The following is a 13,755-nucleotide window of genomic DNA, read 5'->3' as shown; positions in this document are numbered from 1 at the left end:
CCACTACTCCCAGCATCTGACTGGCACACAAAGGGCGCAGTAGTGGCACCATATGCATTACACTATGGGGGTCTGAGAGAGTGCGGAGCCCTGCGCTCCCATGTGTGCGCTCCATTGTGTCCCCCGCATTGTTCCCATCCCCGGCTATGGACTAGGGGGTCTTATTGTATGGGGACTCTAGAGGGGGCAGATTACAGGCGGCACTCTGCGCACCAGTGTCAGCACAGCCCCTTACTGGGACACAGGCTGCCTCCACTGTGTGTTCTGGGCCAGGAGCCTGTGGGTGGGAGAGATCACGTGAGTCTGTGGAGTGAGAAAGGGAAAAAAAAGTTTTCCCTGCAGTTCAGAAAAGTTTCCAGAGCTGAGCAGAGCGGGGTCAGAGACAAGAGGCACCTGCCCTGCAGCTCCTGACCACCAGCCATGGGCGCTGCCAGCCTCTGCTGCCTGGAGGGGGCTCGTGACCTGGAGTAAGGGGCCTGGAGACAGGATCCAGGGCTTCCTGCGGAGATCCTAGTGCTGAGATCACTTAGAGGAAAGCTGGTGAGTCCAAAAAGGCACATCTGATGCCCAGTAGCAATGGGCACGCTACCAGGAGGCGCAGCCTGGAGTATCACACATGTAGCAGAGCTGAGGTTGTCATTTTCAGGATTTCTACTTCGACACCAGCTGTTCCAGAGAAATGATTATATTTCAGATGTAGTAGTGCTGAGTTTGTCATTTTCAGGATTTCTACTTTCATACCAGCTGTTACAGAGAAATGATTATATTTCAGATGTAGCAGAGCTGAGGATGTCATTTTCAGGATTTCTACTTCCATACCAGCTGTTACGGAGAAATGATTATATTTCAGATGTAGCAGAGCTGAGTTTGTCATTTTCAGGATTTCTACATCCATACCAGCTGTTACGGAGAAATGATTATATTTCAGATGTAGCAGACCTGAGTTTGTCATTTTCCAGATTTCTACTTCCATACCAGCTGCTACAGAGAAATGATTATATTTCAGATGTAGCAGGGCTGAGTTTGTCATTTTCCAGATTTCTACTTCCATACCAGCTGTTACGGAGAAATGATTATATTTCAGATGTAGCAGGGCTGAGGTTGTCATTTTCCAGATTTCTACTTCCATACCAGCTGTTCCGGAGAAATGATTATATTTTAGATGTAGCAAAGCTGAGTTTGTCATTTTCCAGATTTCTACTTCCATACCAGCTGTTCCGGAGAAATGATCCGTGCATTCCAGCTGTCAAGGTGAATTTAATGAATTTTAGATTTAGCAGAGCTGAGTTAGTCATTATCCATTTTTTTTTCCGTCCATACCAGCTGTCAAGGCGAATTGACTTTATTTCGAATGTATAAGAGATGAGTTTGTCATTTCCCATTTTTTTTTCATTCGTACCAGCTGTTACAGTGAAGTGATTATATTTCAGATGTAGCAGGGCTGAGTTTGTCACTGATTATTATTATTTTTATTTTTTTATTTTTTTTCAAGCTTGCCTATTATCACGGTACATTGACTCCATTTCAGATGTAGCAGACCTGAGTTTGTCACTGATTTTTTTTTTTTTTCATGCCTAGCAGCTGTCACGGCAATTGATTAATTTTCAGATGTAGCAGAGCTAAGATTGTCGATTTCCAGTTTGTTTCTTTTTTTTTTTTCACGCATACCTACTATAATGGTGAATTAATCTGCATTTCAGATGTAGCAGGGCTGAGTTAGTAATTTTTTTTCTTCTGTGCCAGCTGTCATAGCAAATTTACTTTATTTAGGTTGCAGTGAAGATGAGTTTGTCATTATTGAGTTTATTTCCATGCATATCAGCTGTTACATTGAATTGATTATGTTTCAGATGTAGCAGAGCCGAGTTTGTCACTGTTTTTTTTTTTTATGCCGAGCAGCTGTCACGGTGAATTGACTGCATTTCTGATGTAGCAGGGCTGAGTGCGTGATTGTCGAGATTTTTTTCATCCATAATTGCTGTCACGGCGAACTGCCTTAATTTCAGATGTAGTAGACATGAGTTTGTCATTTTTTTCTTTTTTTTTTCCATCCGTACCAGGTGTTATGGTGAATGGACTGTATTTCAGTTGTAACAGAGCTGAGTTTGTAATTTATTTCATGTCATGCTGAATCAACTGCATTTAGTATGTAGCAGTGCTGAGTTTGTCACTGACCGATTATTTTATTTTTTTATTTTTGTGGGGAACAGACGGCGGAGTTTATCATGTGGAGACACACATCTGTGCTTTTACATGGGACTGCAGCTAAGCGTAACACGTTATCGTTATGGGATCATTCCATTAGATGCTGCTCCCCCTATTTCAGCAGCGGATTGTAGCGGGGGGTCTAGAGCCCCCTGGGATCAGCTGACATATTGAAATCGATGGCGGTTCTTTTGTTTTTAGTGGAAATCGTAGCATGCGAAAGGGGGAATCTCCAGCTGACCCCCATTAACGATGCAAAAATGATAAATAACAAACTCAGCCCTGCTACATCCTATATCATAACGATTGGTGGTTACTTTTCATGCTGCATGTGCGCGAAACTATACATAGATATGTACAGATGTAGCAGAGCTGACTGTGTTTTTTGTTTTTTTTTGTGCATAGGCATCCCATAATAACACATTATGATACCAACCGGCTCTGCTACATCAGTGTGAACACTATGTATTGCCATCACTACAGGTGTGGCCCCCAGGTTAAGCAATGTCCTGGAGGTTTTATATTTACAACCAATAGGCAAGGGCCACAGGAGAAGAATCTGTACATTAACCAAGGCCTCTAGTATAAAGGTCACAGTCGTCTGCGGAGGAATTTCTGAAGGATATATAGATAATGGAGGAAGAAAAATAGCCTTTATTGCTCATAGCAACCAATCAGAACACAGCTTTCATATTTTACAGTGCTCTTGAAAAATGAAAGCTGCGTTGTGATTGGTTGCTATGGGGCAACAAAGACAGATTGTCCTTCAGCCTATAAAAGTGTCTAGAATACATAATATATTTGCCGCCTGATCTTGTACGGCGATTATTTTCGCATATTTGAAGCAAGAATTGGGTGATAACTGTGAAAGAAAAACCTGTCTTTGTCGTCCATAACAACCAATCACAGCACAGCTTACGTGTTTCGAGAGCACTGTAGAAAATGAAAGCTGCGCTCTGATTGGTTGCTAAGGGCAACAATCGCTGTGCTCATCAATCCATTGCCGCTTATTTTCTTGCAGTTCTTCTATGTGCGCCAAATGACAAACTAATAATAATTAAATGCAGATGGAGCAGAGCTGAATTTGCTTCCATGCACACATGGTAGAACTGAGAGGTAGTCATAGTAAATCAGGTCTGCCTAAGATGGCGGCCTCCTGACAGAGGCGTGCTAAGGACTGGCCAGCACGTAGATGAAGCAGAGCTAAATGTGTCCTTTCATACTCTAGGCCCTTTTGTCAGACCATGTGATTGCTTTCTGAGTTAAAGGGGTTGTCCACCTTAGGACACTTTCCTTTTACTTATTTTTATGCTTTTTTTTTTTTACTAATTTTAATTCATTTTTATTTTTTCACTTTATTTATTTTAATATTTTTTTTACGAATTATTATTTTTTATTTTTTTTTATTGCTTATATTGCCGTGGAAAATCACTAATGAAACCCGATTGCAAAAATGAATATTAGCCCAAAATACATGTGGTCTCTTTACAGTCATACATATTGTCAAATCACTGTAAAGTGTGCCAGACGACAAACTCGACACCGCTACACTCTATCACTCTAAGGCCGGCGTCACACTGGCGAGTCTTACGGACGTATGAGCGCAGAAAATACACCCGTAAAATACGCATAACACACGGCCCAATGATTCTCTATGGCCCAGCTCCTATCTGCCGTATATTACGCATCCGTAATATACGGTCTTGTACGGCCGTAGAAAATCGCAGCATGCTGCGTTGGTCACCGTAATGCGCAAAAGGATCACCAATGAAAGTCTATGGGGGCGAGAAAAATACGGATTCCACACGGACCAGCAGTGTGACTTGCGAGAAATACGCAGCGGTTATCTATAGAAAAGCCGGTAATTCAATTGCCGGCTTTTCATTTCTCCTTCCCAAACCCGACATGATATGAGACATGGTTTACATACAGTAAACCATCTCATATCCCTTTTTTTTTGTATATTCCACACTACTAATGTTAGTAGTGTGTATGTGCAAAATTTGGGCACTGTAGCTTGTAAAATAAAGGGTTAAATCGCAGAAAAAATTGGCGTGGGCTCCCGTGCAATTTTCTCCGCCAGAGTGGTAAAGCCAGTGACTGAGGGCAGATATTAATAGCCAGGAGAGGGTCCATGGTTATTGCCCCCCCCCCTGGCTACAAACATCTGCCCCCAGCCACCGCAGAAAAAGCACATCTGGAAGATGCGCCTATTCTGGCACTTGGCCTCTCTCTTCCCACTCCCGTGTAGCGGTGGGATATGGGGTAATGAAGGATTAATGCCACCTTGCTATTGTAAAGTGACATTAAGCCAGATTAATAATGGAGAGGCGTCAATTATGACACCTATCCATTATTAATCCAATAGTACGAAATGGTTAATCAAACACACACACATTATTTACAAGTATTTTAATGAAATAAAGACACAGGTTGTTGTAATATTTTATTATACTGGTAATCCACCTGAAGACCCTTGTTCTGTAACAAAGGAAAAATAAAAACTCAACAATATCTCATACCTTCCGACGCTCAGGTCAAGTCCCATGAAGTAAATCCATCTGAAGGGGTTAAATCATTTTTCAGCCAGGAGCTGTGCTAAAGCACTGCTCGTGGCTGTAAAACCTCCGGGAATGAATGGATTGAAGGGGAATGACCTGTAGTTACCTTGAGTTGTGGTGATGCGCCCTCTGCTGGATGTCCTCATATGAACTCGAGCGTGGGAACTTTTACCAGGCTCCAGTTCATGAGGAAATACAGCAGAGGGCGCCTCACCACAACTCAAGGTAACTACAGGTTATTCCCCTGCAATCCATTCATTCCCGGGGGTTTTACAGCCACGAGCAGTGCTTTAGCACAGCTCCTGGCTGCAAAATGATTTAACTCCTTCAGATGGATTTACTTCGTGGGACTTGACCTGAGCGACAGAAGATATGAGATATTGTTGAGTTTTTATTTTTCCTTTGTTACAGAACGAGGGTCATCAGGTGGATTACCAGTATAATAAAATATTACAAAAACATGTCTTTATTTCGTTAAAATACTTTGTAATAGTGTGTGTTTTATTAACCATTTCGTACTATTGGATTAATAATGGATAGGTGTCATAATTGACGCCTCTCCATTATTAATCTGGCTTAATGTCACCTTACAATAGCAAGGTGGCATTAACCCTTCATTACCCCATATCCCACCGCTACAGGGAGTGGGAAGAGAGTGGCCAAGTGCCAGAATAGGCGCATATTCCAGATGTGCCTTTTCTGGGGTGGCTGGGGGCAGATGTTTGTAGCCAGGGGGGGCCAATAACCATGGACCCTCTCCTGGCTATTAATATCTGCCCTCAGTCACTGGCTTTACCACTCTGGCGGAGAAAATTGCGCGGGAGCCCATGCCAATTTTTTTCCGCCATTTAACCCATTATTTTACAAGCTACAGCGCCCACATTTTGCACATACACACTACTAACATTAGTAGTGTGGAATATGCAAACATAAAAGGGGATATGACATGGTTTACTGTATGTAAACCATGTCTCATATCATGTCTGGTTTAGGCAGGAGAAATGAAAAGCCGGCAATTGAATTACCGGCTTTTCACAGATATCGCGCTGAACTAAATATAAATACAGAATATATATATATATACTGTATATATGTTTTACCGAACATTTGAGCACATAAATCCATTAGATGTCGGTTTTGCAAGCCTGCGAGAAAATCTCGCAGGACGGATGCCATACGGATCACATGCTCACAGACACACCAAAGAGGACTTAAAAATCCTCCAGAAAATTGACAAAAAAAAAATCACAGAGAAAAAAGCAGAGATGGTTACCTGCTGAAGCCTCCAAACAAATGCACCAGCAGAGCGCATCGGACCCGATTAATGATGGCAAAAACACAGGTGCCATCATTAATCGGGTCCGATGCGCCCTGCTGGTGCATTTGTTTGGAGGCTTCAGCAGGTAACCATACGGATTACATACAGAGGATGCCATGCGCAAAATACGCTGTCACACCCTGCCTACGGATGACATACGGATCACTATTTTGGGAACATTTCTGCGTATTATGGCTGTAATAAACGGACCGTATTTACATACGCTGAATGTGACGCCGGCCTAATAGGTGCCAAATGACAAACTCAACACTGCTGCATTTTGGTATTAGTATTGCATCATGATAATAAAGCAGAATTACCAGCAGTGTGTACAAAACTCTGTAGTCTGACAAAGTCATCTCTACTTCATCCGGCTATAATAAAATGAATGGCCCAGAAAATAAATGTAGCAGAGCTGAATTTGTTATTTAGTTGTTTGATGCTGTAAGAGTAGTGATGGTGCGAGACCTGCAATATGTGAAAATTCTGTTAATCTCCATTTAAGCAGCAAAATAAGCTCTGCTACATCTGTACATAAATCATACAAAGTTCCTATTATTATGGCAGCAGGAATGTTGGCAGCGCTGGGAAATTAGTGGGTGAAAATACGATATACTGAAAGGCTCGTATGGCCGAAGAATGGGGACATTTCATTGGAAGGAATGATGTGGGTGACAGGCGGCAGCGGTGTCCTCCATAGCCATGTGCAGACGCTGCAGCTTTGGTAGGAAGTGGAGTAGATGATGAGGAGGTGAGAGCACATTGGTACAGTCAGTGAGCCTGGGTGGGCCGCGTATATAGACGGGTGAGCAGTGTATATAGAATACTCCTAGCGGTAGGTGGGCAGTGTATATAGAATACACCTAGCGGTAGGTGGGCAGTGTATATAGAATACACCTAGCGGTAGGGGGGCAGTGTATATAGAATACTCCTAGCGGTAGATGGGCAGTGTATATAGAATACTCTTAGCTGTAGGGGGGCAGTGTATATAGAATACTCCTAGCGGTAGGTGGGCAGTGTATATAGAATACTCTTAGCTGTAGGGGGGCAGTGTATATAGAATACTCCTAGCGGTAGGTGGGCAGTGTATATAGAATACTCCTAGCGGTAGGGGGGCAGTGTATATAGAATACTCCTAGCGGTAGGTGGGCAGTGTATATAGAATACTCTTAGCTGTAGGTGGGCAGTGTATATAGAATACACCTAGCGGTAGGTGGGCAGTGTATATAGAATACTCCTAGCGGTAGGGGGGCAGTGTATATAGAATACTCCTAGCGGTAGGGGGGCAGTGTACATAGAATACTCCTAGCGGTAGGGGGGCAGTGTATATAGAATACATCTAGCGGTAGGTGGGCAGTGTATATAGAATACACCTAGCAGTAGGGGGGCAGTGTATATAGAATACTCTTAGCTGTAGGGGGGCAGTGTATATAGAATACTCCTAGCGGTAGGTGGGCAGTGTATATAGACTACTCCTAGCTGTAGGGGGCAGTGTATATAGAATACTCCTAGCGGTTGGGGGGCAGTGTATATAGAATACTCCTAGCGGTTGGGGGGCAGCGTATATAGAATACTCCTAGCGGTAGGGGGGCAGTGTATATAGAATACTCTTAGCTGTAGGGGGGCAGTGTTTATAGAATACTCTTAGCTGTAGGGGGGCAGTGCATATAGACTACTCCTAGCGGTAGGTGGGCAGTGTATATAGACTACTCCTAGCGGTAGGTGGGCAGTGTATATAGAATACTCCTAGCTGTAGGGGGGCAGTGTATATAGAATACTCCTAGCGGTAGGTGGGCAGCATATATAGAATACTCCTAGCGGTAGGTGGGCAGTGTATATAGAATACTCCTAGCGGTAGGGGGCAGTGTATATAGAATACTCCTAGCGGTAGATGGGCAGTGTATATAGAATACTCCTAGCGGTAGGGGGGCAGTGTATATAGAATACTCCTAGCGGTAGGGGGGCAGTGTATATAGAATACACCTAGCGGTAGGTGGGCAGTGTATATAGAATACTCCTAGCGGTAGGGGGGCAGTGTATATAGAATACTCCTAGCGGTAGGGGGGCAGTGTATATAGAATACTCCTAGCGGTAGGTGGGCAGTGTATATAGAATACTCCTAGCGGTAGGGGGGCAGTGTATATAGAATACTCCTAGCGGTAGGGGGGCAGTGTATATAGAATACTCCTAGCGGTAGGGGGGCAGTGTATATAGAATACTCTTAGCTGTAGGGGGGCAGTGTATATAGACTACTCCTAGCGGTAGGTGGGCAGTGTACAGTGGGGCAAAAAAGTATTTAGTCAGTCAGCAATAGTGCAAGTTCCACCACTTAAAAAGATGAGAGGCGTCTGTAATTTACATCATAGGTAGACTTCAACTATGGGAGACAAACTGAGAAAAAAAAATCCAGAAAATCACATTGTCTGTTTTTTTATCATTTTATTTGCATATTATGGTGGAAAATAAGTATTTGGTCAGAAACAAAATTTCATCTCAATACTTTGTAATATATCCTTTGTTGGCAATGACAGAGGTCAAACGTTTTCTGTAAGTCTTCACAAGGTTGCCACACACTGTTGTTGGTATGTTGGCCCATTCCTCCATGCAGATCTCCTCTAGAGCAGTGATGTTTTTGGCTTTTCGCTTGGCAACACGGACTTTCAACTCCCTCCAAAGGTTTTCTATAGGGTTGAGATCTGGAGACTGGCTAGGCCACTCCAGGACCTTGAAATGCTTCTTACGAAGCCACTCCTGCGTTGCCCTGGCGGTGTGCTTTGGATCATTGTCATGTTGAAAGACCCAGCCACGTTTCATCTTCAATGCCCTTGCTGATGGAAGGAGGTTTGCACTCAAAATCTCACGATACATGGCCCCATTCATTCTTTCATGTACCCGGATCAGTCGTCCTGCCCCCTTTGCAGAGAAACAGCCCCAAAGCATGATGTTTCCACCACCATTCTTTACAGTAGGTATGATGTTTGATGGATGCAACTCAGTATTCTATTTCCTCCAAACACGACAAGTTGTGTTTCTACCAAACAGTTCCAGTTTGGTTTCATCAGACCATAGGACATTCTCCCAAAACTCCTCTGGATCATCCAAATGCTCTCTAGCAAACTTCAGACGGGCCCGGACATGTACTGGCTTAAGCAGTGGGACACGTCTGGCACTGCAGGATCTGAGTCCATGGTGGCGTAGTGTGTTACTTATGGTAGGCCTTGTTACATTGGTCCCAGCTCTCTGCAGTTCATTCACTAGGTCCCCCCGCGTGGTTCTGGGATTTTTGCTCACCGTTCTTGTGATCATTCTGACCCCACGGGGTGGGATTTTGCGTGGAGCCCCAGATCGAGGGAGATTATCAGTGGTCTTGAATGTCTTCCATTTTCTAATTATTGCTCCCACTGTTGATTTCTTCACTCCAAGCTGGTTGGCTATTGCAGATTCAGTCTTCCCAGCCTGGTGCAGGGCTACAATTTTGTTTCTGGTGTCCTTTGACAGCTCTTTGGTCTTCACCATAGTGGAGTTTGGAGTCAGACTGTTTGAGGGTGTGCACAGGTGTCTTTTTATACTGATAACAAGTTTAAACAGGTGCCATTACTATAGGTAATGAGTGGAGGAAAGAGGAGACTCTTAAAGAAGAAGTTACAGGTCTGTGAGAGCCAGAAATCTTGATTGTTTGTTTCTGACCAAATACTTATTTTCCACCATAATATGCAAATAAAATGATAAAAAAACAGACAATGTGATTTTCTGGATTTTTTTTTCTCAGTTTGTCTCACATAGTTGAGGTCTACCTATGATGTAAATTACAGACGCCTCTCATCTTTTTAAGTGGTGGAACTTGCACTATTGCTGACTGACTAAATACTTTTTTGCCCCACTGTATATAGAATTCTCCTAGATGTAGGGGGGCAGTGTATATAGAATACACCTAGCGGTAGGGGGGCAGTGTATATAGAATACTCCTAGATGTAGGGGGGCAGTGTATATAGATTACTCCTAGCGGTAGGGGGGCAGTTTATATAGAATACTCCTAGCAGTAGGGGGGCAGTGTATATAGAATACTCCTAGCAGTAGGTGGGCAGTGTATATAGAATTCTCCTAGCTGTAGGGGGGCAGTGTATATAGAATACACCTAGCGGTAGGGGGGCAGTGTATATAGAATACTCCTAGCGGTAGGTGGGCAGTGTATATAGAATACTCCTAGCGGTAGGTGGGCAGTGTATATAGAATACTCCTAGCGGTAGGGGGGCAGTGTATATAGAATACTCCCAGATCTGGTTACTGTTATAACAGTTACTCACATAGTATGGCGCCACCTGGTGTCAGGCGCCTATGAGCCGGGAGCTGGTGGTCACACGCGCTCATTCTCCCATCAGTAATTTATGGCGCATCCTTGTGATTCTTTCTTTCTCGCTGTTGTATATGGGCTGGTCCAGGATGGAGTCTCCGCTCCTTCTCAGATCGGCGTGTCCTATTATTCCTGTCCCCGTGTGTCTGTAGTCTGTGGGTAACTCACCGTGTAATCAGACGCGTCTTTCTTCTCTTCCTGACTACATATAATCCCGCCTGCAGACCGGCAGCTTTTATATTGTCATTTCTGAATGTTTTGATGACTAGTTTTGTGTTTCCTCTTCTTTTACTGTTTCCCGGTCACTTACCGTCATTCTTGCGTTCAGGCTGACAAGTGACTCCGCAGACGACAGTGACCGGCAGATGGAATGTGATGTCTCTGATATCCGAGTAACAGGAAAGGTTACAACCCTCCTTCTTATATGTGTGCCCGGTATTAGGGATCCATCATTGTCACCTACCTAACGTGTCCTGCGGACGACTACGGTTGGTGTTTATAGAAATGTCCTCACACGAAGACCACATTCCCTTTCTTGTAAGATCTCCATATCTATCCATCCTTCTATCCATCAATCCTTGCATCTTTCATCCTTCTATCCATACTTCATTGATTTTTCTGTCCATCTTTGATTCATCATTCATTCTTCTATCTATCTGTCTAGCTATTTTTTATTTATCGGAGTTACTTTTCCATGTTATAAAAAGAACTTGTGGAAAATACATCAGCACCATATGGACTATCGGGAAAATCTCCTCCAATATCCTCATAATTAAAAAAACAAACATTTTTTGGACTTTTCTTATCGAGGGGTCTCCACTCTCCTCTTTTACAAGTCAATATATATTTTAGTGACTGCAGAATAATCCAGAATATTTCATCGTCTGGCACCTCAGATGCTGGATTAGATGAGTATTGCTGTATCTGTTACATTGATAAGTCTGTTGGCTCGTAGATATCTGTCTTCAGCCTTCTGCCTCAGATCTGATGTGAATGACATTCTTGGAACTAAACTACAGTGGAGGCTTCAGCTCATGCTATCAGTTAGGTGACGGATATATCCTCGGAAGATTCTAGAGCAGATGGTTTTAGTTAAACTTCTTTATGTACGAGGACAAGATGCGACACCGATGCCGATTTATATTGGACGCTAAGTCCTTGAGTGTCTGCTCTGTGTCTTATCATTTGGGGCTTGTTCGGACAAAGATATATTCGGTTCGCTTGAAGTCCATGTACCAAATAGACCTCAATCAGACCAATACAAGAGAACGGACCCAATCATATGAGTCATTGACCAATATACGTTTCTGTGATGATGGATCGTCCAAGGCCTAACAGGTCGTGTGACAGCTATGGACTAACCTGTGGTGACATCGGGGTGGATGGCTCGTTAGGGTAGACATTGGTGGTTCTGATCTGATCTGTGGTGGTTCGATTGCTGTCATCCACAACAATGGCTCCAATTGTCTTTCTGCATTGCTGGCCATTGACAATCACTTTGCGTTAAATCAGCTTCATCTGTAGTTTCACTAAAATTTGTATTTACCAGAATCTGAATTTTTTTTGGTTAAGACAGAAAATTAGTGGCCTGATGCCATTTCCATAAACTGGTGGCCTGCTTCCCCAAAAAATGAATACCTCTCTACCAAACCCTCACCTTGTACGTGCAGAGTTACACTTGATCTTCGCTGTGTGGTCTTCACCAGTCTTCTTCACCAGTCTTTTTCATGCCATGTGTTCCATCAGGTCTTTGGCACCTCCCATGACCCACCAGACCTCATTATGAGGCTTCTTTGGCACCACAGGCACTGAAGCCCTAATGGGACCCGCGTTGTGAATAAAGACCATGCTGTCATGATCCAGACCGGGTTCTGAGTCCTGTCTTGCCTTTTCCTGGTCTGATCATGTCAGGGGTTAACTTTTCTGAGCCTCAGTCTGGTCTCAGGTTGGCTGTCTATCCCCGCTGTGTCCTGCAGATCATGTCAGTTATAGTTTTTGCCTAGTGCTGCTGTAAGCTGACTCTGATTGCTCTGATTTGTCATGCTGTGTTTGCTGTCTGAACCCGTGTCTCTGTTTTCCCGTTGTCGTCTTGACTCAGTGTTTCCCTTTAGTGTGCTGACTCCCTGGTTTGACTTGGCTTGTATCCTGACCTGTTTCTGTCCTTTCCGCTCCTGACCGTGACTGACTCCCTGGCTTGTCTCTGTCTGCGAGTTTGCTTATTCCTTTGGTACTGCGCTACAGTCTAGGATCTGACCCGGCTTGTTTTGACTATTCTGCTGCCACCTGTGGTAGCCTCACTGCTGCACTGCAGGTTGGCTCTGTTTAGGTGCAGACCTGCTTCCTCTCTACTGTCATCTAGCAAAGCCTGCATCTACCTGCATTGCAGAAGCATGACACATGCAAAGTGAATTTCCTGGCCAAAATCGAGTGAATTGCCGAATTCGAACTTCGACAGATTTGCTCATCACTACCATTGACCATAAGGGATAGACAACGTGGTCACTGCTAATTGGAGCTGAACATCAATTTCCTCGCTCTATGGCCATTTTATTTGATTGATCAAGATTTTTTTGCACACTTGCAAAGTAATGGCCATGATCTAAAAAAAAGTAGGGTACACGGATTTTCCAATATTAGAAAAATACGACTCCTTTCTTCCAAAGAATGGGGCTGCACCTGTTCACATGTTGTGTGTGGTCCTGCAGCCCAGCTCCATCCTCTTAAAGGGCTATTCCTGTCTCCAAGTTCCAATATGTAGTAGTTATATTAATTTTAGCAAATACCTCCAATTAGAAATGTAGAATAATTCTTCTGATAATCTATGTTCCTTACCTCTGTGCAGGGCATTGCAGTAGCTTAGTTATCCATGGTTATGACCACAAACAACTAACTTTCGCTATACGAGTAGTCATCACCATGGATTCCTAGGCTACTGCAATACCCTGCATATGGGGTAAGCAACATAGTGAATCAGAACAACTATACTAATTTCAGGTATTTTCTAATATTTTACCTACTACATATTGGGATAGGATCTTGGAGATTGGAATACTTTTTTTTAACTAAACTTTTACAAAACTTCTGATGATCAGATGGGGTCCCACAGAAAATATATGGGTCCCTACGCCACTCTACGACTATGTTCACACTGAGTTGTTGGGTTTTTTTGAGCATTCAAAAGCCATGTTTATTTTTTAAGTGGAAATCATTAAGGGGACGCTCCTTTTTAGGGGTTGTTGTCAGAGGAGTTTTTCTGTCTCTTACAAACTTTTTAAAAGCTTCAAAACTACTTTTTCTTTTTTCCTGAAGCCCTTTTTGGT

The 13,755-nt window shown here is 43.4% G+C and overlaps 1 protein-coding gene across 1 annotated transcript in view; it reads left to right on the top strand.

The window, feature by feature from the left end:
* The first annotated feature begins 248 nt into the window (after positions 1 to 248).
* PRSS23 (serine protease 23) overlaps positions 249 to 13,755 on the top strand; it is a 55,591-nt gene continuing 42,084 nt past the window's right edge. The window contains exon 1 of the mRNA XM_077298576.1: positions 249 to 540. The gene's annotated coding sequence lies outside the window, so the exon portion shown is untranslated. The remainder of the gene's footprint in view (positions 541 to 13,755) is intronic.

Source organism: Ranitomeya variabilis, chromosome 3 (genome assembly GCF_051348905.1).
Source record: "Ranitomeya variabilis isolate aRanVar5 chromosome 3, aRanVar5.hap1, whole genome shotgun sequence".
Classification (NCBI taxonomy): Eukaryota; Metazoa; Chordata; class Amphibia; order Anura; family Dendrobatidae; genus Ranitomeya; species Ranitomeya variabilis.
Note: the sequence above shows the minus strand (reverse complement) of the source record. Positions and strands in the feature narration are given on the sequence as shown.